Raw genomic sequence first — 25,467 nt, forward strand, 5'->3', positions numbered from 1 at the left:
GTTCAACAAGATAACTTAAAGACACAAATTCATTCTAGTGTTGCCCTTTAATTGTAATGGTAAGTTCATGGTAATTTTCTGGGAATAACTTGACCTCAGATTCATTTTCCTCCTCTGAAATAGAACTAGAACAAGCTCTCACCTCTCTCCAAAGACTAAACACACATGAAAGCACTCTGCTAACAACTAAGCAGGAAACTAGCATGAATACTTGTGACTTTGCAGTGGTTCTCAACCTTCTGGCCCTTTAAATACAGTTCCACATGTTGTGACCCAACCATAAAATTATTTCCGTTGCTACTTTATAACTGTAATGTTGTTACTCTTATGAATCATAATGTAAATATCTGATATGCAGGATGGTCTTAGATGACCCTGTGAAAGGGTCATTTGACCTCCAAAGGGGTTGCGACCCACAGGTTGAGAACCACTGCTTTAGAGGAATATTGCAGCACATTACTTTTGTAAGTGAAATGCTAGTCATGACAAAACTTAGTAAAGCAGTAGGTGATGCTCTGGAAAAGAAAAATAGTTTCTGTATTGATAAATTATTTTATTTTTGTTATTTTAGGTTAAGCACCCTCTAATTCTTTAAAATCATACTTGATTACAGATGATGGCATTTGCCTTTAATGAATGTTTGTGTTGAATTGTGTGTTGTGAGGGGACTAAAGATTTCTAAATCCTTGTTTATCATGCTCTCTTGAGGAAATACTCAACCTCTGAGAGACTTCTATTACTATTTGTAAAATGAAAAATCATTAAAAGGCATGACATAAAATGGTTACTTCTGTAATACATTTAGGTGGCTAAAAAATTGACTCATTTTTATTATAGCTCCTTGGATTTATTTCCATCAGCAAACATTGTCGGCCAACAACTGTATCCAAACCTTTGGCTAAGTACTGCAGGGAACGCTGAGTAAAGACAAGATACCCAAAAGAGGTGAATTTGAGACAGCCTGTAAATGTCCCTACAAAGATAAAGCACATCGTGGAGGCTCAGACTTTAGTGATATATGATATATTCATTATCTGGTTACCTTTCGCTAGGAACTGTGCTAGATTTAGGATACAAATCTCTTTATAAGGAAAATACACAGGTTTGGTGGAAAGTAAATGATATACTATTAGGGCTGCACAAGATGTTATTATAGAAGAAACTGCAAAATCTATAGGAGAACAGAGAACTCCACTCCTAGACCCCAAAACACACCACACACACACACACACACACACACACACACACACACACACACACACACCTGTTTGTCCAGATAGAAAACACTCTTTGAAGGAGATGATCCTTGAGCTATATCTTAAAGGAGGAGAAGGAAACTGAACAATAGGCAAACTGAGAAATGAAGAGGCGAATCAAAGGAAAGGCAAGAGGAAAGCTAAATATTTATTTATGTTGAATTTTGAGGCCAGTTCTCTACTATCCCCTTTTAAATACAACAGCTTATATGAATTTAAATAAGGTCAGTAAGATATATTTTATTTAGACCCCCTCCCATTATTTTATTTTATTAACGCATGACTCTAGAGTGGTTCTCAACCTTCCTAATGCTGCGACCCTTTAATACAGTTCCTCATGTTGTGGTGACCCCCAAATATAAAATTATTTTCGTGGCTACTTCATAACTGTAATTTTGCTACTGTTATGAATCCTAATGTAAATATCTGATATGCAGGATGTATTTTCATTGTTCCAAATTGAACATAATTAAAGCATAGTGATTAATCACAAAAACAATATGTAATTATATATGTGTATTCTGATGGTCTTAGGCGACATCTGTGAAAGGGTCATTCGACCCCCCAAGGGGTCGTGACCTGCAGGTTGAGAACTGCTGCTGTAGAGGCTCAAAGTCATCTTATGGTGATGCTGGAATTGACACTCAATTCCATTTTGTCTTAATATTAACCCTTGTTGTTTTGTTTTTTTTTTTAAATGTCTTTATTGATTTTTAGAGACAAAGGAAGGGAGAGGGAGAGAAAGTGAAACATCAATGTAACAGCAAAACATTGACTACCCTCTGCATGCCCCCTATTGGGAATGGAGCCTGCAACTCGGACAAGTGCCCTGACTAGAATCAAACCATCAACCTTTTGGTGTACCAGATGACACCCAACCAACTGGGCCATACCAGCCAGGACCTTAATATTAACATTTATTCTCTGACTCACCACCTTCTTTCTTCCAAACATGGAAAAATAAATGTTTCACAATTTTATCAATTTTCTACCATTAAGAATAATAACTATAATTCTCCATACTAGTTTCCCTATTTCTCTTTAAGAAACAAGATGCTCACTTACATAGGGATTAGTCAAACCTTAATATAAAGGTAATAAAATGCTGATAGTTAATCATTCCTTATCAGGAGCAAGCCCTAACCAGTCCTTTCTTTAAAAAAACATTACTGACCAGATAGAAGAACATTGTCAAACATCATACCAGAACATCATGTGGTAAGAGGGACAAAACAAGGAAATATTTTCGGTAACTTTAATCACTGATACAATGAAAATTTGTACAAAGTGTTGAAGATGGGTAGGTAGGTGGGTAGGAAGAGATCAACCAAAGAAGTTGGATGCATATATGAATAATCCATGGACATAGACAAGAGGATGGTGAAGGCCTGGGGTAGCAGGCAGGGGTGGGCTAGAAGTGGTCAGTGGGGGAAAAAAAGGAGGCTTAAGTAATACCTTCAATAATAAAGATTAAAAAAAAAAAAAACTCTACAAAAGTGCTAGAGAGGGAATCATGGAAAAGTTTATATTTAAAATGGGATTTGAGGGCTATGTAGGCATTTTTCCAATTTGAGGAGGGAACAGAATACATTCTAGGTTGAGTTAGCCTCATAAATAAAAGAACTGAAGTGGGTGAGCCAGATGTTTTGAGTAAGGAGATATTTTGGTTGGAGTTTAGCACATGTGTAGTAGGAAGTAGCCACACACTAGGCATAGACATGAGAGTGGAGGATGTCATTGCAGGATTGAGCTCAATCCTCCCCACCCCCCATCTTAACTTGAAGGCCAGGGCTATAGGAAGGTTGCCTTGTAGCCTAGGGGAACTTGCAGGTTTTAAACAAAATAGAGCCACAAAAAAAATCTGTGTGGGATTGAGGGAGATTACAATTAGATAACTAATTAAAAGAAACAATAACAAGAGTGTTGAGGCTATGGTGATGGGGAGGAAAAAGAGGAACAAGATTATTTCTCTCAGAAAGGTCAGCATGCTATTGACCCCATGGGGCTTACAGTCTAACTGGGAGGTAAGGCTTTATTATTTTACTAGAGGACTGGTGCATGAAAATTCATGCACTGGAAGCGGGGGGGGGGGGTGGTGGTCCTCAGCCTGGCCTGCCCACTCTCACAGTCCGGGAATCCTAGAGGTGGGAGGTGACCCAGCGATCAGGGGAAGGCAATGCTCCCATCACATCTCTGCTGCTGCCACTGCTGGCAGCACAAGCCTCTACTAACCCTGGTTACCTGAGCCTCGGGTGGCCCTTGGCAGCTGGGCAGCCGCCATCCAAGGCTTGCCTGCACCCTGGGCCTGCCCTGGGTGGCTGAGGGGCTGAGGGAAGGTCCAGCCACAGGGTGCACCTGCCATCTCCCTACCTCCACCCTCCCACCCCCCAGTGGGACTCAAAAAACTGGGGGACTCCGGCAGGGCTGAGGGGACTGGGTGCCGCCATCTTTGTAATGACATGACCATCAATTTGTATATTTCTTCTTTATTATATGATTTTATTTTATTATTTTATTTTATTTTACTTATTTTATGTTTTTAAATAAAAATGTCTACACTACTGTTAGGTAGCAGCTGATCATTTCCTCCCTGATATTATAGAAGTTCAACAGTGGGAGATGACTTCAAAGACTATTCAGAAAGACATCACTATGATCACTTTGCTATTCTAGCACAGTGGATCAGTATTAATAATGGGATTCACTGGGTGACTGGCTCCCAATGCAAGAAAATCACTTAAAGGACCTTCACAAAGGAAAGCTGTCCTACACACCCATACACACACACTCACTCACTCCAGATTGCTTCTATAGCTGTTTCAGCCTAGTCTGAAAAGATCATGTGATTCTTATCTTTTTTTTTGCATTGATAAATTTAAAGACTAAGGAGAGTTAACCCATGTTTTTGAGCCTTTATTTTTCCTCATCTGTAAAATGGGGCAATGATACCACCATTTTGAAGTTTCTGTGAGGATTTAAATAAACTATTTATTGGATAACCCCTGTCAGAATATAACAAATAGTAGGTATTCAGTATGTTTTTGTGTTTTTCTTTTAACTTTCTTGAGGGGAAATCTATGTATCTTACAGATTTTCATCACCAATACCAACAAAATAAATTTCTTCTACCTATGGTAGGAAGGAGTAGAAATCTAGATGCTGTGTACAGTATGCTTACATTGCACAAATAGTACTGACAATTATTAAGTTGCTTTTATGAGCCAGGAACTGGGGTGAATTTCGGAGACACAGGAACACCTAACCACAAGCAATTAAATAATCACAGAGTATTAGGTATCAAAATAGAATAGGAGTTCAGAATAAGAATTTCTTGCAAAATATCCCGTGGGTATGCAACACCCATAAATACGTCCAGAAAACCTGTTGTTAGAAATACTTAAGTAGTGAATGAATTCAGACTAAAGATTTGATGCAGTTCAGTACCACTGAGAATTTCAGCTCATGTGGAAGTATTTTCAGACTAGAGAGCATGAATAAATTCCATTAACTCCAAGTAAAAGCTACATTTGAAAAATAGGAAAGTATTGCAATCCAAGAGACAGTTACTATTATTTCAACTTAATTTTGTTTCTTATTTTTCTGCCTTTTCCTAGGATTAAGACTGAGTCCCCCCCCCCCCCCACCACCACCAATATATGCTCTTTAAAAAAGACAGAACTCCCTCAGTAAAATATATATGAGAACATTCCCTCCACCCACCAGCTATGATTCATTCATTACCCAGTTGCCAGGGTTCTTAGGAAAAGAAAATGACCAATTCCTCTCAACATTCACACCCATCATCCTCAAATGCTTACCTATTTTGCTAGTTATAATACCAATCAGAAGTTATATTTTCTCTTTCCACTTTCTTTCCTCCCCGCTGCCCCACACACTGAGTTTCTGCCCACTTCATCTACTATCCTGACTCAGTAGTTATCTTCTGGTATTAAAAGCAGAACACACCTGGCTGTTATTGCTCAGTGATTTGAGTGTTGACCCATGAATCAAGAGGTTGCTGGTTCAGTTCCCAGAGGGCTTGGCCCCCGCCCGGTGTGGGGGCATGCAAGAGGAAGCCTATCAATGATGTCTCTTTCTCATCTATGTTTCTATCTCTTTATCCCTCTCACTTATTCTTACTCTAAAGATCAATAACAAAAAATAACAAAAACAAAACTTGAAGTAATATCCTTAGGAGACAAATGAATGTTGGTGCTTATTTATAACTATTATCAAGTGTTCTCAAGTAATTTTCCTTTGATGTGACAGACATAATTCCAAAGGATTTTAAGAGCACTTGGATTTTCAACTGCCCTTAATATTCATATAGTACAATCAAGAATCTCACTGTGAACTTCCATTCTGCCATCTAATCTAATAAAAGAGAAACATGGTAATTGGCGTATGACCACTACCCTTCCCATTGGCTAATCAGGGAGATGTGCAAATTAACTGTCAGCCAAGATGGCAGCTGGGAGCCAGGCAGCTTGACACTAACATGAGGCTTGCTTGCTTCAGTGACGGAGGACTCCAAGGTTCCCCGCCTGCCTTGCTGGCCTCTGAGCCTGCAGTTTGAAACATTTTAACAAATATAGAACCTAAAAAAAAACACACCCAGAAACCAGCTTTCAGCCAGCTGGGAACTCAGAGCTGGAGTCAGAGCTGGAGTTATACATTGTTTCGATTACCTACTTTCAGCAGCGGAGGCCTAAGAGCTGGAGCCTCAGAGCTAAAGCTGGCCCAGAATTAAAAAAAAAAAAAAAAGAAAAAAAGGAGCAGTTGGGAGCTTCCATCACCCGCCAGCCTGAAAACAGCCTTCAGCCCCTCACCCAGACTGGCCAGGCACCCCAGTGGGGACCCCCACCCTGAAGGGTGTGTGACCAGCTGCAAACAGCCCTCAGCCCCTCAACCAGGCTGGCCCGGCATCCCAGTGGGGACCCCAACCCTGAAGGGTGTGTGACCAGCTGCAAACAGCCATCATCCCCTCACCCAGGCTGGCCAAGCACCCAAGTGGGGACCCCCACCCTGATCCAGGACACCCTTCAGGGCAAAGCAGCCAGCCCCACCCATGCACCAGGCCTCTATCCTATATAGTAAAAGGGTAATATGCCTGCCAGCACCAGGATCAGCGGAGCTGAGAGGCCTCCCGGCACCGGGATCAGTGTGACAGGGGGCAGCGCCCAAACCCCCTGATCGTCCTGCAGCTCTGTGTATGACAGGGGGTGGGGCTACAACCTCCCTATCCGCCCTGCTCTGTTCATGACAGGGGATGGCGCCCCAACCTCTTATCGCCCTGCGGCTCTGTGTGTGACAGGGTGCTTTGCCCCAACCCCCTGATCGGCCCTTCTATGGGTGTGACAGGGTGTGGCGCCCCTACCGCCCCCCCCCCCCCTTCACGGGCCCTGCTTTGTGTGTGACAGGGTAGAGCCATAACCTCCCCATCGGCCCTGCCCTGAGTGTGAGAGTGGCGGCGCCTCAACCCCTGATCTGCTCTGCTCTGTGGGTGATAGAGGGCGGCGCCCCAACCCCCTTATCCACCCTGCTCTGTGTGTGACAGGGGGGAGCTCCTCAACCCCCTGAGGGGCCCTGCTCTGTGTGTGACAGGGGGCAGCGCCCCAAACCCCAGATTGGCCCTGCTCTGTGCGTGACGGGGTGGCGCCGCAACCTCCCCATCAACCCTTCCTTGAGTGTGACAGGGGGCGGTGCCCCAACCCCCCAATCAGCCCTACCCTGAGCGTGACTGGGGGTGGAATCGCAACCTCCCAATCCGCCCTGCTCTGTGCATGACAGGGAAGCCACCCCAACTCCCCAATCGGCCCTGCTCTGAGCCCAACCAGGGGCTGCACCTAGGGATTGGGCCTGCCCTCTGCCACCCAGGAGCAGGCCTAAGTCAGCAGGTCTTATCTCCCGAGGGGTCCCAGACTGCAAGAGGTCACAGGCCAGACTGAGGGAGCCCCCCTTCCCCCTGAGTGCACAAATTTTTCTGCACCGGGCCTCTAGTCTATAATAATAAAAGGGTAATATGCTAATTAGACTGGATGTCTTCTGGACGTCATTCTAGATGTCCTTCCTGAAAAGCTGGGGCCGGAGGGAAGCCTGGCCGGGTCCTGGATGCCCGCTAGTGGCCAGAGGAGGGAAGCCCAGGTCCCGGGTGCCAGAGGGGAGCCAGTGCCTGCAGTCAGGGGAAAGAAGGCCTAGTCTTGACGAATTTTTGTGCTTCAGGCCTCTAGTCTATTTATATAAAATCCTAAGCAACTGACAGACCAGCTGACCATCTGGTAGCTATGACATGCACTGACCACCAGGGGGCAGATGCTCAAAGCAGGACCAGAAACCACAGGCATGGAAATATGGAACAGACTGATGAATCTCAGAGGGAAGGGGAGAGGGGGAGGGCAGAAAGAGATTAACCAAAGATCTTATATGCATACTAGAGGCCTGGTGCTCAGATATGAGCACCAGTGGGGTCGGCCTGGCCTGCAGGAATTGAGCCAAAACTGGTTCTCCAATATCCCCAGAAGGGTCCCAGATTGCCAGAGGGTGCAGGCCAAGCTGAGGGACCCCACCGATGCACAAATCATGTACCAGGCCTCTAGTAAATAATATGCATGAAGTAAACAGAGAACAGAAAGGAAGGAAAGAACTCTTGGGGGGGGGGGGAGGGTCTACAGTACTTTTTAATGCCACAGTATGATTCCTAATGCTCTCAAAAGCCAAACCTAAAAAAAAAATAATAATAATATTTAGAAATCAGTAAGAATTAAAAACCATACAGTCTGTAGGTTTCTTTTAATTTAACTAGAATTAGAATTAATGATCAGTGGAAAAAAATAAGTAGGGACTTGGTAATAAATATTTCTATACTCTGGCTTTAGAAAAATACCATCCTATCTAATAAAAGAGAAATATGAAAATTGACCATCACTCCAACAGAAAAGATGGCTGCCCCATGTGGTCAAAGATGGCCACCCCTGTGTGGACACAAATGGCTGCCACAAGATGACTGGCAAGAGAGGGCAGTTGGGGATGGTCAGGCCTACAGGGGAGGGCAGTTACGGGTGACCAGGCTGGCAGGGGAGGACAGTTGGGGGGGGGGGGGCAGCCCTGAAGGGAAGGGCAGTTGGGGGCAACCAGGTCTGCAGGGGAGGGCACTTGGGGATGACCAGGACTGCAGGGGAGGGTGATTGGGGTGACTGGGCTGGCAGGGGAGGGCAGTTAGGGGTGACTGGGCTGGCAAGGGAGGGAAGTTAGGGGTGACTGGGCCAGCAGGGGAGGGCAGTTGGGGGCAATTGGGCTAGCAGGGGAGTAGTTAGGCATCGATCAGGCTGGCAGGGGAGTGGTTAGAGGCAATTAGGCAGACAGGCAGGCAGGTGAGTGGTTGGGAGCCAGCAGTCCTGGATTGTAAGAGGGCAGTTGGATATCCCTCAAGGGGTCCAAGATTGGAGAGGGTGCAGGCTGGGCTGAGGGACAACAACCCCCCCACCCCCATGCATGAATTTCATGTACCAGGCCTCTAGTCCAGCAATTATAATAATTAGGCATATGTTCATTAAACTTTGAGAATAAATGCAAACATGATGGATATTGTAAATGTCACTACCACTTGTGATTAATAGTATTGTTATTATTTAAAAAAAAAAAAAAACACATGCAGCCGAAACTGGTTTTGCTCAGTGGATAGAGCGTCGGCCTGGGGACTGAAAGGTCCCAGGTTCGGTTCTGGTCAAGGGCATGTACCTGGGTTGCGGGCACATCCCCAGTAGGAGATGTGCAGGAGGCAGCTGACCGATGTTTCTCTCTCATCGATGTTTCTAACTCTCTATCTCTCTCCCTTCCTCTCTGTAAAAAATCAATAAAATATATATATATAAAAAAAAAACAAACAAACAAACAAAAAAACACATGCAATTCATAGTTTCAGGTAGGGAAGAACTCTCTGTGCTTTGACTGAAAAATGTTAGAAATTAGGAAGGTTATTAAGGATGCTCTTTTTCATCAGATTCCTTTCTAAACCAACTTTCTGAAATACTTTATATTAGCCTCAAAGAAAATATGATAAATTACAATTATATTGCATAAAACTGGAAGGGGACATTTCAATCTAACCCTTGATTTTACAGATAAAGGAGCAGGATGGTTTAGATAAATGAGAGAAGCAAAGTAACTTTACTAAGGTCAAGCAGTAGTTGATATAAAAACCAGAACAGAAATGGACCAAATTCCACTATGGTAAAAAAAGCATTAGTGGCTTAAATGCCCCTCAGTGTACCCTTCAGCCTCTCCTGTGCCATGTACCACCCCCTCCTTCTCCCCCTCCACCACCACCACCACAGTAAATTGCAGTCCAATGCATTCACTTAAAAATAATAGTAAGAAGTGAAAATAAAAGTCAATATCCTTGTGACTTTTTTTTAAGTGAGGTCTTTTTATTGTTGTTTTGCTTCTTTTTTTTTTTCTTTTTTTTTTTTAAGTAAGGGTCCCTTACTGGTTCTGCTTCCATGAGTGGCTGTGACCAGGTGAAAAAGGGGAGGGGAACCAGGTAGCATGGGGAGGGGTTATCTTCACAACATTCCACTTATACACAGAACTAAACAGACAAGCACAGAGTCACTATTGCAGTTAGACATTGGCAGCATGGGGAAGGGGAGGAACAGGTTGCAAGTAGGGGTGTCATTAAAAAAAATTCAGACCCTCTCCAAAACTAGGGTTCCTGGGGTGGGAAAGGACTTTGTCTGTTTCAATCCAAGAGAAATCAGAAGATTAAAAGCAGTTTGAGAAGGCCAGAACCATCAGGGGTGGAGTGAGGAGGATGGTCCAGGGGGTGGGGGGCTGTTTGGCAACTGGGTGGAGGGATTGCCCTCCCCCTGCTGGGATCCCCCCAGTCCCTCTGGTATGGCTGGAGGGGAGCAGCCTGCAACTCCCCACAGGCAGGTCTGGCGCTTCCAGATACTCCAGGCAGGGGTGTGGAGGGGGCTCACAAAGGCTTGCCCTCCAGGGAGATGACAGCACTGCCCACCCCCCAACAGCTTCTCTGCCAGAGTGCAGCAGTCCTTGACCTCCTCATAGCAGTTTGCTTGTAACCTTCTTTTTGGTGACACCCTTGGTGCTGGCATAGATCATTTTGCTCTTAAGGGGTGCAGACTCAGGGGACCAGAAGATAACACCAGGTCCTCCTTCTTGCTCTCCTTGGTTTCATAGGTTGTGTCATACAGGGTGCAGCAGCAGTCTTTGTCTGGCAGCATCTTGAGGAAGGTGGTATAGGGGTCGTCTACTGTCTGACCCACATCACCTACCAGGATCTCCTTGCCCTCTTTCAGAATGATGTTCTTCTTGTCTTCACTCAGGCAGAAGAGCACCACCTTCTTGTGCTTCTTCACCTCCTCTGGTGTTGAGGACTTATGCACCTTCATGTCATTGGACGCTTTGATGGTTCCATCAGAGACAGCCATACCAGAGGCCATGTTTCTGGAAACTAAAGGAGATAGCAAGAAGAGCCTGGAAAGAGGAGGGCTGCTGCAGCTGCTGCCAGGATCTGACTGAACCCCTTGTTACTTTTTGATGCCCCGTTTTACTTAACTCATTCTCTATGTGAAAGATTTTTTTTTAATGTATCTTTTAAAAACTGATTTAATTGATTATAGAGAGAAAGGAGGGGAGAGAGAGAGAAACATCAATTGGCTGACGGGGAAGGGAATCAGTGATCTTTTGGTGCATGCATGAATAGATGCTCAACCACTGAGCAACACTGGCCAGGCTAAAAATAGTATCTTTATCATTAGTATAAAATAGTTGCTTGAAACCTGAATTCATAGCATAATAGATTTCCAAACAGGTTTTACATATCACTGAAAACGCAAGCCTCTAAGTAGTCTTTGCCAATAGATATTTTTTTAAATGTTACTTCCCTAAACTTTATAGTTTGTATAAATTATTTCTAAGGTGTCCCTATAAGAAACATTTTAGCATAACCTGAACCCTCATAACATTTTTTCCATTCAACTGTTTTTGTTTAAGTGAGTAGTAACATGATGTATTATGTCTTTTTCCTCCTGGACCTTTGGAAGAAGAGGCAGGTGGGTTTGATAAAGTGCTGACACCAAGGAACAGCTGGAGATATGATTTATGTTATGGATGCCCAATACGTAACAAGGTAAACTCCTTCATCAGAACCTGCTTTCTGCAAAATTATAAAGCAGCTTAAAACTGTGCTTTATAACTAATGAAAATATCATCTTCTCTCATAGTTTTCACTTCTACCTACACAAGGAAGATTGCAAATCAACCAGCTCACTATGTATTTTCTTTTCTTCCAAAGAAACACAAACTATTGTAATACAGAACATCTTTGTCCCATATCTGAACCAATGTATAGATTCATCAGCTGCTCTCCTGCCTACCATCTATATTTTCCCTGACTATTACTGATGTAAGAGTATTTTCCTGAAAGTTAAATCTGTTCACAATCTATATATTGGTATGCTTGAAAGGAGGGACTATATTTTCTGTATCTCTGTATTCACATTACCCACAATGCTTGGCATACAGTTGATTCCCCATAAATATATGCTGACAGAACAGGTGGGCAATAAACTCATTGATTGACAGAGAGATTACCACCTTGTTTTACATGACAAGGAAAAACTCTACAGACACACTTTGTTGGACCAGTCCATGTAGAGAGACAATACCAACACTCTGTCTTTCTATTCTGTTCTCCTTCTTTGCCTAATAAATTATTGGCTCTTCATACCTGACATTTCCAGTAATGAAGGGACTCACAAGCCCTAAGGAGGTCATATTGGGAGCCCTTCCTTTGGTGAAAAGGAGGGAGATAACAATTCAGCATTGGTCTTAACATTTTTGTCTAGAAAGCTCAAATCTGCACCCTCTCTTTCGTCCTCCTCCTCCTCCTCCTCCTCCTCCTCCTCCTCCTCCTCCTCCTCCTCCTCTTCCTCCTCCTCTTCCTCTTCTGTTTTATAATGCAGAGAAGGAAATTCCTCATTTGAGATTTTATATTTCATAGTGTTCCAGATAATTTCTTACTCTCTAGGGAATTTTTTTCATTTAATTTTTATATAGATATTTGAGTCTTTTAGACTTATTTAAAAATGATAACATTGACTATTGGTCAGTGAGACACAGCAGAGCAGTTCTTAATCCAATGAGGGCTCTGAAGTCTGGGCAAGGGTATTCAAAATGTATCTATTACACTCAGTTGGTAAATTGGTCTCACATTAATCGATAAAATAGGGTCCTGGTATTGAATGACTCCTATAAAAATAAGTTGCTTTTTTCCTATAGTTTTTAAAGCTTTGGAATGAAAGATACATTAGATGCCATAGGAAATAAAAGTGTTTGTTGACTGACAATGTATTTATGACAGCATCACCTAAAGCTTCAGTGAGACCACATGGTGAATACTGAAATTATATCCAGATTAGAAAATGATAATTTTGATAATCAGGAGAGAAGACATTAGAGAAGCCACAAACACTGATAAAAAAACAAATGTTAACTAAAAACAAATGAACAAGAAAACATTAACTGCCAAATTTCTAAAACAGCAGAATAGCTACATTGGGTCAGAGTGGAGCCTGGTTGGTCAAATTATCTGATAATAATTTAGATTAAGCACTCAGCCATTTTCCTAATCCATTAATAGTTTCTGTTTTGCTGATTCTGATTTCAGCTCCTTGTTAGATTCAATGATTAGTTCTAAATACTTCCCCTAATTTAGACATCCTTCAATTATTCAAGAAGAATTGAGGCGCTCCAATATTAAATACAGTAAATAAGAAAGTAATTATTTTTATTTGCATTGTAGACTTGACCTAGGAGATAATGCACCATGGTTCTTTAGTCATAGATATGTGATAGCAATGTCAATCACAATATGAGAATTCTGGTAAGTGCAATACTACATGTTGCTCTCATACTGGTTCTGTTTCTATGTAATTTATCAAAAGCCAATGCTGCCCCAGTTTGCAAGTAATATTAATAGATCATTTAATCAGATATTCCATCTGATATCTGAGAACTCTCTAGAAATACTTTACAAGTTAATGTAAGTATCTACACTATAGAATGTAATACACCACAGGGACAGGAACCCAATGCTGCCCATCCTCTGGTGGATTGAGAAGACAGGGACTTAGCGCATTTAACAGACACCAGAACCATATGGTATTTATTTTTTCATTTTAAGGTGAGAGAGTTGAAACAAATTGATGCAAGTTGCACATCCCCAGTAATTTTTGTGCAAATATTTTACCTAAAGGGTGTCCCAAAATTCACGCAAGATTTGAATTTAATGGTGCTCGCTATCGCGACATGATAATCCAGTTTTTTTGTGCCTAAATTGCAAGATATGGATGTGGACGACATGTGGTTTCAACAAGACAGTGCCACATGCCATACAGCCCAAGAAACAATTCAGTTACTGCATGAGTCATTTCCTGGTTGTGTAATTTCCCGTTTTGGTGATCAGAATTGGCCGCCCAGATCATGCGATTTAACGCCATTGGACTTTTTTCTTTGGGGTTTTTTGAAGTCTCAAGTTTATGCCAACAAGCCCACAACCACTCACGCCTTGAAGGAGGAAATTGAGCCCTGTATCAACAAAATTCAGCCACATTTATGCAAAAAGGTCATGGAAAATTTCAACAAAAGAATGTGTATGTGCCAGCAAAGCCATGGAGGCCATTTACCTGATATCCTAGTCCATACATAACCCTATACTATATACTTTATGAATCAATAAAAAATTTACAATTTTAATTACAAACCTGTGTTTTCTATCAAAATTACTTCTTGCATGAATTTTGGGACACCCTTTATATCGAACTGCTTTTTTTATCATCATATTATCTAACAAAAGAAAACAATAAGAAAATAATTTAGCTAATAACTTATGTGAAATACTGAATGAGGAAAGATTTTTTGATTTTTTCCAGTTTTTATTTTTTATCTACATATTGGTGATCTGAAATGAAGCATTTCTTTAAAAAAAATGTCTGAATGTCTCCAGAGAGCTCTGAATGTTTGATAAAATCAACACATAATGGATGGGTTCAGAAATATGAATAGTCTTCTTAAGGAGAATGGATAGTTCCCAAGCCAGAACAAGACTTGACTCATTGGGATTAGCTAAGCTAAAAAAGAATAAAATATGTCAAGATAAAATAGGTTGTCAGCAATGGCAGCTCAGAAAAATGCAGAGGGAGGAAAACCAATGTTAGCAGTGCATATCTGGACAGTGTCCAAGGAATGAAAAATTGAATTTGGATGCTATGATATTGTTTCAGGGAAACTCAGTACTCTTCTGTGGTTTAATACCCTATGTCACATGCCCTTCCTAGGAAGAAGTGGTCAAATTTGAGAACACTGGTTTACCTGATTTTCTAAAAAGTAGAACCTTAAAGTGGACTTAATTTAAAGGATAGCTCTTTACCAGGGCATACACTTCTTCTATGCTAGAAAAAAAAAAAAAATCATGGGTCCAGGGGCTGCTGATTCTCCGTGGATGAGACCAAAGTCCAGCTATCTCTAGGCTTTAGGATAAACTATCTCCTTCACTATAGAAAGAATTCCAAAATTGGCTGCACTTTTAAACTGAAGTAATATGGTGTGAGATTTTACATGGGCTTAATGAAAACACCAGATTAGACTATTCAGCCTGCTATGATGCTAGGCTCCAGATTAACCTATGATATTAACTAGGGCAGGCTAGATTTTATTGTGACACATAGACCTACAGGAGTTAATTCAATAGAATAGGTCATTTAATTGACCTATTTGTTGCTCATATTATAGCAGAGACCTGTTTCAATTTGGTAAGAGTAAGGGGTAGTAATGTGTTTGTATGAATGTGTTGTAGGAGAAGAGGCTCATCTCTGCACATTGATGATCCAAGAGTATGGCTGCTCCATCATTTTCAATTCATAGCTCCCCAGGTGGCCTTTGGGACCATTACTTTGCCCAAGTTGAAAAGAATGAAAATCACAGAGGAACATATGAAAAGGTTTGTTTGTTTTTTAATCCACACCAGAGGATATTTATCCATTGATTTTTAGAGAGAGTGGAAGGGAAGGGGAGAGACAGAAAGAGAAAAACATCAATGTGAGAGAGATACATGTATTGGTTGCCTCCCGCACGTGTAGTCCTGGGCTGGGGATAGAGCCTACAACTGAAGTATGTTCCCTTGACTGGAATCAAACCTGGGATTCTTCAGTCTTTGGGCCAACGCTTTGTCCACTTAGCTAAACTAGCCAGGGCTGAAAAGGTTTTATATCATGCCTACAAATGCTATATTTTGCTTCCACTAATATTCTGTAAGGTACAACTCAGTCACATGATCAATCTAACTGCAAAGAACACTGGAAAATGTAGTCTGGCTGAGTTCCTAGGAAGAAGAGAAGAAAAAGAATTGCCAACACCATCAACTGTCAACTAGGCAAAAATATTTCTACTGTGGATCAGCCAAAATAAAAGAAGTACTATTCTGGGGTTTAGTAAATCATTTTCTCATTTACCCCTAAAGCATTTTTAAAAATTTTAAATATATTTTAATTACAGTGTTTGTGTTAGTTTCAGGTATACAGCACAGTGTTAGACAATCACATACTTCCCAAAGTGTCCCCCAATATTCCCAGTACCCAACGGGCAGTGCCTGTCTTGCTTTGTTTGGATGCTCACATATTTATGTTTTTGCTAATCTGGGTTCTGTTATAATTCTGCATTGGGAATGTAAATTTTTTTCATAAAATGAAATTAATTGTGATTACTTAAATGGGATAAACTTCCATTTAATGTTTTCTGCTTCATATAGTAATATCTCAAGCTTATTCAATGTGAACCTAACAAAGAAATGGCAATATAATGCTATGCTTGACTAAGTCTCTTCCATGTATTAAGCACTGAGATAGGGTCATAACTATAGCAACAATAAGTATTTAAGCCTCAACAATCCTGCCACTGAGATTTATTTATGCCATTCTTTTTTTACAACATAGAAACTAAGAAATAGAGATGATTAGATTTGCCCAAGGTCACTAGTTAAGAAGGGTTTGCACACTGTAATTCAAACCCAAATCTATCTACTTTTCAATCCCATATATGTACTTCATATTTGTTTTAACACATTCAGGCAGCTTAAGAAGAATGCCATGAGCTGGGTGGCTTATCAATAACAGAAATTTATTTATCATAGTTCTGGAGGCTGGGAAGTTCAAGAACAAGGCATCAACAGATTTGGTGACTGGTGAGAACCCAGTTCCTGGTTCATAAACAGTCATCTTTTCACCATGTCTTTACATGGAAGAAAGGAGCCTCCTTTATAAGAGGGCAAATTCCATTTATGAGGGTTCTGCTTTTATACCCTAATTATCTCCCAAAGGCCTTACCTCCAATAGCCTGACATTGGGGATCAATTTTAACATATGAATTTGGCCAAGGGGCACATTTAGTCCATAGCACCATTAATTTCGTGTTTGAGCCTGCAGAGTTAAGGGAAACTGTCTGACAATGGAATCCCATTTATGGTTCTGTCTGTGAAAAAGAACATCTGGTAGTTCCTCTCTTCTTTGTTTTTATATATATTTTACTGATTTTTTAAAGAGAGGAAGGGAGAGGGATAGAGAGTTAGAAACATCGATGAGAGAGAAACATCGATCAGCTGCCTCTTGCACACTCCTAACTGGGGAGATGCCCGCAACCAAGGTACATGCCCTTGACCAGAATCGAAACTGGGACCCCTCAGTCCGCAGGCCAATGCTTTATCCACTGAGCCAAACCGGTTAGGGCAGCTCCTCTCTTCTTAATGGTCATCATTCTATCTATGACAGATCATGAAGAACAGTATTGCCCAGAATTATTTCCTGGATTACAAAAAGTCAATTTTGACTTCTGAGATTTATTCCATAGAACTCTTTCTCAATATACATTAAAAAATAGGTATTCTTGTCATTTAAAATGAATATCATTATAGTTGTCCTGGACATTAGAAAAGTTCCCTAAAAATTAATCACCATCCTAATAAGGCAAGATAATATTTTACAGTGGACAAACTCCTCAATACAAACCAAGCCCTAAAGATGCTTTAACATTGTTTCCCTTCACTATAAGTACACTATCTCAAGCAGGATCTAGAACATGTAGCCTTAACAGCATTCAGGATTTAGGCAATGACAAAAGAGGGATAATGGGGTACTGTGTATTTTTCTAATGCCTTATCTTTATAAACAACATTAACACTTTCAACTATTTTATCTGTGCTTGCATATGAGCCAAGAATAGTGTCTTGGTCATATGGAGTTCTAAAATCAGTATTTATTCCAGAGTGCAAAGTCAACTTGTCAATTCCTCTTTCATTAATTTGAATTGCACCATTCCAGAATTATGCAATTATTTCCAGTCCATATAGACTTTGTTTCAGCAAAGACTGTGGGAGAGATTACTCACAGATGTAATCTTCAAATAGTAACATCATGTGATTTAATAAAAGAAAATGAATTCAACTATTTTTAAAATTCCACTAAGTTATTCAGTTCATGATTTTGACTAAGCAGGACAAGTGGTCTACAATAGGAAGATTAGGTTCATTTGAGTGGTACTTGTCGTAACAGCTGGGCATTTTATAATTCCCTCACTATTTACAATCAACATTTTCCTCCCTTTTTTCTTTCTGGTAAAGCTTATCAGAGGAGACACGATTTTTGAAGTAAGATGATCTGAGATTGCAGGGCAAATCTTTCACTTTCCATCTACATGAGTCTTTAAGTTTCAGTTTTCTTATCAGGTAATTAGGGCAATGATATTTACTTACAATGTGCTTATGAGTATTAAGTTGCTGCCTATACCATTCCCCAAAGTAACAAATATAGGAGAACAAGTTTATGTAGGGAATATAAGCATTTCTGTGGAGAGCTCAGGTGCCTGTGGGCTAGTCATAAGTGACTTAAAAGATGGCAGATATGTAGAGCTGAATAACCATATCGGAAGTGGAGAGCTTCCAGAGCCATCAGATGAGGATGACCATTTGAAGGTTTGACCAATGAGAGGATGTTGAATCACAGGACTCTGAGTAGATGATGCAGGGACCTTGGAATATCATGAGGTCAGGAGAGTATAGCAGTGTCACAAAGACAATGCAGGAGAAATTTCCAGAGAGTAAATGAATAACTATAGTATTCTGCATTTTTGTGGGCTGAAGTTGCTGTGCTATTTTTATGATACTTTTTCTTCTGTTGAAAAAAAAAATTCCTTGGAAAGAGCATTGGGGAACACCATGGGAAAGCCATAATTGCCTAAACATCCTAGTTTTCTAAGATGTTGGTGGCAGATGGCTGAGCAGTCCTTTTTCTACTCTCCAATTTGCAGGAAAATGCTGCCAACAATCTCTCACTGGCAGAGGAACTGACCTGGATGATTTCCTTGCAAGAGAAACTTCTTTGGGGGCAAAGTGAGAAGGAGAGCAACTGGCCTGTCTGACATTGAAGTTTGCATCCCTAGTGATTCAACTTCTCTTGGGGCTCCATTCAATACATGTCCTACTTACTGAGCACATATCAAAAAACGCATTATGCTGGGCACTTAGGACAAAAATGTAACTGAGAATCAGTCTTTGCCAATGCAAATGCTACAATCTTCTGTAAGACAGAACCATGCCAACTTATGAAGACACACACAAAAGATGCCCTTACACCATGCCTAGCCAAAACTTTCTTCACGGTTTCTTGAACTGGAGAGTAACTTTTCATTTTGCAATTTTTTTCAGTTTCAGGCAATATTTTATTTGCACCTCTATTGTGAGAAAGGTATTATGATGTCAACTGTACACGTGAGCAAATTAAGGCAAATTTAATTTGCTTAGGATCAGAAAGCCAACAATTGGTGATGGTAAATCTTAACTGGTTCTATTTGACTACAAAGCAAAGTTCTTCACATGACACTTTGTGGTCACATTGTAATTATAAATGCAGAAAATCCATTATGAAAATTTAACTAGGAATATACCATTCACCTCTTCAACTCAAAAAAGATTAAAAAAAATTAAAAAAAAAGATGGGGAGAGAGAAGGGAGGGATGCTTGGAAGGTAGGGTTAAAGAGAGTGAGAATAAAAGGTAGAAGGAAAGAGGATGATAATACACACAAAAAATGAAAGAATTAAGAAAGAGGATGTAAGAGATACGCACAGAAAGTGAAAGAATAAAGAATGAAGAAAGAGATGATAATGTTTTCCTTAGATAAAGACAAACATCCCGTCGCAGCAAAAAAATATGTTTAAGAATTTCTTCCCCAGCCTCCAGAAGGTGGAAAAAGATTATTACTTAGTAGGACTCCTTCAAAGGGTGACTAAAAGCTGCATAGTTATTAATGTTATGGGGATTATTTGAGATAATGCACACTGAATGCCTTGCACAATACCAGGTAAGAATTAAGTTCTTACTTACTTGTAAATAATGGTTGTAAGGATGATGGCAATGATGTGAACAGAGACAATGGTGATGATAATGATGATGATGATAATGCCTGAGGTGGCGAAGATGCAAAATCCTCTGGGAAGCCTTCCTTGACCTCTTTCACACCCTGGATGTGGGAATGCCCTCTCCATGCCACTATGGGATTTTTATTTTGAACTTGCTTCTGTTATAGGTCTCATTATATGATCCTGTTGTCATGGAATTCCCTGCCTTTCTTGCCGACTAATCTAGGAGCATCATGAAGTTGCACCTCAGTCTTTTCTGTCCCCTCATCACTTTGGACTTAGTAGCCTCTTAAAAATACCTATTTAACAGCTGAGTCAATTGAGGTAATTTAATTCTGGATACCACACTGTAAACTGAAAAGCACTAGCATTATTAGTGCCGTTGTTTATATAGGCTTTCGCCGCTGTTCAATTATTTTTTCCAAACAATAAGCACTCTGTGTGTTGGGAAGATGTCCAATATTGCTACCACCACTTGGGACTGTGAAAACAGCTGTTGTTTGTTTGGTTTGAAGGCAAAAGCAGAAAGAAATTGACCTGGATCCAGAGGTACTTAATACAACACAAAAGAAGAAAAACTCAAACAACACAAACCCTGCTGATGAAAGAGTGGTCACAGAAGAGCGGCATTAGCATCTCCTGGGATCTTATTAGAAAGCAAAAGCTCAGGCCTCACCCCAGACCTCTGTATTTTATCAAGCAACTGCAAAGGACTCTTCACATGCTGCATCCAGAAGCCCTGGTGAGAAACCCTTGGTGCATTCTGCTAAGCTGAGTGCGCTCTCTTCTTTTGGACCCACTTTAGGAAAAGGCGCACGGTAAAGAAAAAAACACATGTTTACAGATGCCCTACTATGTACTGAGCTCAGAAGAGATCTTTTGATACGTGTGTTCTACTTCAATACCACCAATATTTTTGTTAAGTTTCAATTAGTCCTTTCACAGATTCTCAGAGAGGATGGATTCGGTAGCAACACTCACACAGTAAGCAAGTGGCAAAGTTTGAATTTGACCTGGCAAATCTACTTCAAAGATAATTTTCACAGGAAGTCTGAAGCAGTCTCATCAAACCCTCATTTAGGAAACTTCCTCTCAAGTCTTCAAAACTCTGTTCCAAGGCCATTACAGAGAGAGGCAATTCTGTCTTACCTGAGGTCATGGCACACCACTTGTCTAAAGTCCAGACTTTGAAAGCAGAACATGGGCTCAAATTCCAGTTTCCTTGCTTATTTGCTATGCAATATTGAGCATCACCTAACACGGTGGGGAACCTTTTCCCTGTCAAGGGCCATTTGGGTATTTACAACATAATTAGTGGGCCATACAAAATTATCTACTTAAAAATTAGCCTGCTATATTTGGTCAAATATGTAATTAACTCACTCCTAATGCCTTGGCAGGGCCAGACCAAATGATTATGTGGGCCTTCTACAGCCCAAACGGCAGGACGTTCCTCACCAAAATTCTTTTTAATGAAATTACACCTATCCCAGGGAGCTGCTACTAAAACTTGATCTCATATGCAGGAAGCATTTGGCACTGTCCCTATTTTATATTGATTGCTCAACATATGCTAGGTACTACTCCAATAAATCATTTATTTTCAAACAGTCTATTTAATATTGAAAGGAGTTTTAGGGATAAAACAGGAAGGTTTAGGGAGTTTTAGGAATAAAGTGGGCCCATGGGGAGGACTGCATAGGTGAGTGCTCGGAGCTGCCAAAAGGCATAAATTCACAGAGAAAAGAAAGAGGTGCCAAAGGATAAGGAAAGAGGAATACATCCATTCACAAAAGATAGGGAAAAGCCACAGGATATGGGGAGAAAAAGGAAACAAACTTTCACAGAAGATAGAGAAATGCCAACAAATGGGAGACAGAGGAAAACAGATTTTTCACAGGAGATAGAGAATTGTATCACTGAAGTGGGAGAAAAGAAGGGAGCACCACTTGGGGTTTGGGCTTTGAAGCTGATATTCTGCAAAAGAGTAACCAATAAGAAGGGAGCATCAGGAGACAAAGAACTGCAAATTATAAACCTTAGGAAAAAAGCAGCTTAGTGGGTTACCCCCTTGGGACCCCCTCCCCATGTGGGAGTCTGTACATGCTTCCGATAAATGCCCACCCTCTCCATCTATACCACCTTTTGTGGGTGGTTTCATTCTTTGAATCCAATTGTAGAAGTACCCAAGAAATAAATCACCCTTGCATCCTGTTCAGAAAAAAAAAAGTCTTAGTTAAACTACTGCTTATTCCTATGTTCTTTTTTTTTTAAAAAAAAATTTTGTTTTATTGCTTAAAATATTACAAAGAGTAGTACATATGTCTCCTTTTTTCCCCTTGACCTTCCCCCCTATATTCTTATAGTCAACTGTTAGTTGTTTAATGTACTCAGATATTTCAAAAGGGCCTCAAACCAAATATGTTAAATTCTAAACTCATAATTTCCCCCTGCCCTCTTCTACTGCAGATTGAGTTATATTTGCCCATATCAATTATTATACTCAATTGTAATTATTTTTACCCTTATTGGACTTTTTTAATATTAATAAATGCACATTATTCATCTTTTTAATCCCTTGCCCCTAGTACAACACTATACATATTGAAAATGTTAAATAATTTTAAAATATGTGCCCAGACTTGCTTTGTGCTCTGCTCAAACCTCAGCAATATCAGAGAAACACCATTTTTAGTTGTCACAGAGGGGAATGCTATATTTATTTTAGGTCTTGAATTCAGAAACTTTACATAGTCTTTTGCCAAGAAAGAACTAACAGGAAATCCAAAGATTTTTTTTTTTAAAAAAAGCCAGCGCATTTTAGCATTATTCAGAGGACATTTCAGTGCCCTGACTAACTGGTACAAAATTCTGGTCACTTTGCAAGCCTAGCCCTGTGTGGACTGAGGTGAGGTTGGCTAAAATGATTTTTCAGATTATCAAAAATAAATTTGGTTACTGAGACTCAAATATTCATAAGGAAAGTGATAGTCATTGTTGTATGTAATAACCAAGTTTCTGGATCCACAAAGTTGAATCTACCCTTGAAATTGTGTTGCCCCCATCAGGCCTGGACCACACTGAACTTACCAGTCAATAAGTCCATGTCAGAACACTTAGCCAATCTTCTGCTGTGATGTAACTATCTTTTGATAAAATAACGTCTTAAAACCAAATGGCATTTAAAAACAGACTTTATGACATGTGTTATGTAGGTAAAGTAAGCAAAATAAATATCTAACCACATTTTCTTTTTTCCTCTTTCTCTCTATTTAAATAAAAGTAAAGAAACTGTTTGCAAAACCACACCCATCATCTGCATAAATATTAAGTAAGTGGATTCTTTAAACCACTCCTGTATGCCAATTTGTTTATGGGCACACTTGGGGAAAACACAGCCACTTCTCCCGAAGGTGACTCAATTCCCAAATGCCAATGTCATCTACCTCCTGACAGGCTCCACCAAGCAGCTGCTACCAAAGAGACATCAGCCCATGGGTGTCTAAACTGGATGCCAGTTTGTTTGTTCACTGAAATTAAGTGCCACAGTAATAAGAGGATGGATCTGTCAAGACCCATATGCGAACTCTGGCCCACTTACAAAATGGCAGGTGGCACCTGGATGGTGACAGGGGAGCATTGACTCAGTGTGTCACAAAGAGCACCACTTAATATGATTGCATTGAGGGAACTCAAAAGGGATAGGCTCAAAAACAGCAGAACAAATTAGTCAGCCAGGACTTTAGAATAGAATTTGATGTTAGAATTTGATGTTATCTTCTGTGCTCTACTATCTATGAGTATAATGAAAGCAAATTAAGTTAATTATTTAATAAAATATTTTATTTTTAATGAAATCTATTGCTGATGAGATTATATAATGGGTACAAAGACAGTCGGAACAGCATACTGTACACTGTACACTGTGAGTTTTAAGCCTTTTCTCTGGAATTGGAAAGGTGGCTCTTGGCAATCTTCATTAGCCTATGCTGTGGTCGGCAAACTGTGGCTCGCGAGCCACATGTGGCTCTTTGGCCCCTTGAGTTTGGCTCTTCCTAAGCCTTAGGAGTACCCTAATTAAGTTAATAACAGTGTACCTATCTATATAGTTTAAGTTTTAAAAATTTGGTTCTCAAAAGAAATTTCAATCGTACTGTTGATATTTGGCTCTGTTGACTAATGAGTTTGCCGAACACTGGCCTATAGGCAATTTTCTGCAGATTGTCCTGGAATCTTTTGAAGACACTAGTTTAAGAACTATGGTTATTTACCCTGAACTTGTGCCCCAGACACCAGGCATCCCTGTGGTGGAAAGAGCCAGAGTTCTGGCAGGAGCTGAGTCTGACCTGAGCAAAGTCAATTATGCCAGATTTATAATCTTTGCCAAATCACTTCTTTCTCTGAACCTCAGACTTCTCTTCTGGTTAATGGGTATGAGTTTCTAACACAGTTATAGAATAAACTGCAATTGAGTCTAACATTTAAGAATTGCTCAGTATAAGCTAGTTTCCTTCCCAGCTCCCCAAACCCTGCCCTATTCTACCAATGTTCTAAGCCATGCCATAATTTCAGGCAGGTGAGCTGGGAATAATAATTAAGGTTCCACTCCAAAAGCTCAGAGACCTTCAGCATCAACTGTCCAGAAACAGTGTCCATAAAAGGTATGTGTCTAATTCTTAGCTGTTTACCCCTTTTATAAAAATAATTCCTAACATGAAAATTACAAAGATAATATGAGGGTTTTACTAATTTATCAGCATACAGTCTACTAAGAATGACCATCCATGTGTCTTATTCAGGAATTTACTTCTTTCTGAATGCATTTTTAAGAGAGAGATAGAACGAGTTTTGTTTCCCTTTTAGCACCTTGTTCGTATTAGGTTTTTGAAGGAAGGCTTAAAATAGAACATATTATGCTTATAAATTGGAAAGCCTGTGTTTTATATTTAACCTACAGTTGTAGTCTTAACCTTTTTAGTACCAACCATAACTCATCATCTTGGAGAAATTAGCTGAAGAATGGTAGTGAGTGAAATATTGCTATTCATCTACTGAGTTATGGGTGTGATCTTCAACCTGTATTGAAATATCAATATTTTAATGTTCATTTAGCCATAGCAGGTTGTGTATTTTAATTGATGTTGAAGAAAAATACAGAAATACAGGATAACAGTAGGTTATTTTCTAAAATACATATACGTGTATTTACCTAGAATGTGAGCTCCTTGAAAGCAAAATCTTAGGTACAAATTCACTACCTGACACATACTGCAAACTAATTACCATAACAATTAGCTAATTAACAGGTGGATAAATGAATTAGCTTAGAAACTATCTATCTTTAAAAAAACAAACAAAACAAAAAAAAAAGAGCCTCTTCACATTTTTCAAAAATAAGTCAGCAACTGGTATAAATGAAAATTATAGTATAGATTTTGAAGGGAGATAGCCCTATATAGCTAGTGAGCTAGATATCAGATAAACAGATATTATAGAGATAGAGGGAAAAGGAGAGGGAGGGAGGGAGGGAGGGAGGGAGGGAGGGTGGAGGAGAGAGAGAGAGAGAGAGAGAGAGAGAGAGAGAGAGAGAGAGAGAGAGGGAGAGAGAAGGAAAAGCTTTTGCTCAAAATAGAATGCTGAGTGCCAACTGATCAGTGTAGGTGGAATGCTGAAGTTAGAAAAGTCAGCATTTTGTACCCATCACAGAAAAAAAATTGTCAGGCAAG

At 40.3% G+C, this 25,467-nt stretch overlaps 1 long non-coding RNA gene and 1 pseudogene across 2 annotated transcripts in view; both read right to left on the reverse strand.

Annotated features, from left to right (window-relative positions):
* The window catches only part of LOC308525299, a 1,722,993-nt gene that overhangs the window by 899,732 nt on the left and 797,794 nt on the right, over nucleotides 1–25,467 (reverse strand). The gene's annotated exons all lie outside the window — the stretch shown is intronic.
* Nucleotides 10,231–10,717, reverse strand: LOC308525638 (cofilin-1-like; annotated as a pseudogene). The gene has a single exon. The product of its transcript is annotated as a cofilin-1-like (transcript).

The sequence above is a fragment of the Myotis nattereri genome, assembly GCF_964212035.1.
Source record: "Myotis nattereri genome assembly, chromosome: 9".
In the NCBI taxonomy this organism is placed as follows: Eukaryota; Metazoa; Chordata; class Mammalia; order Chiroptera; family Vespertilionidae; genus Myotis; species Myotis nattereri.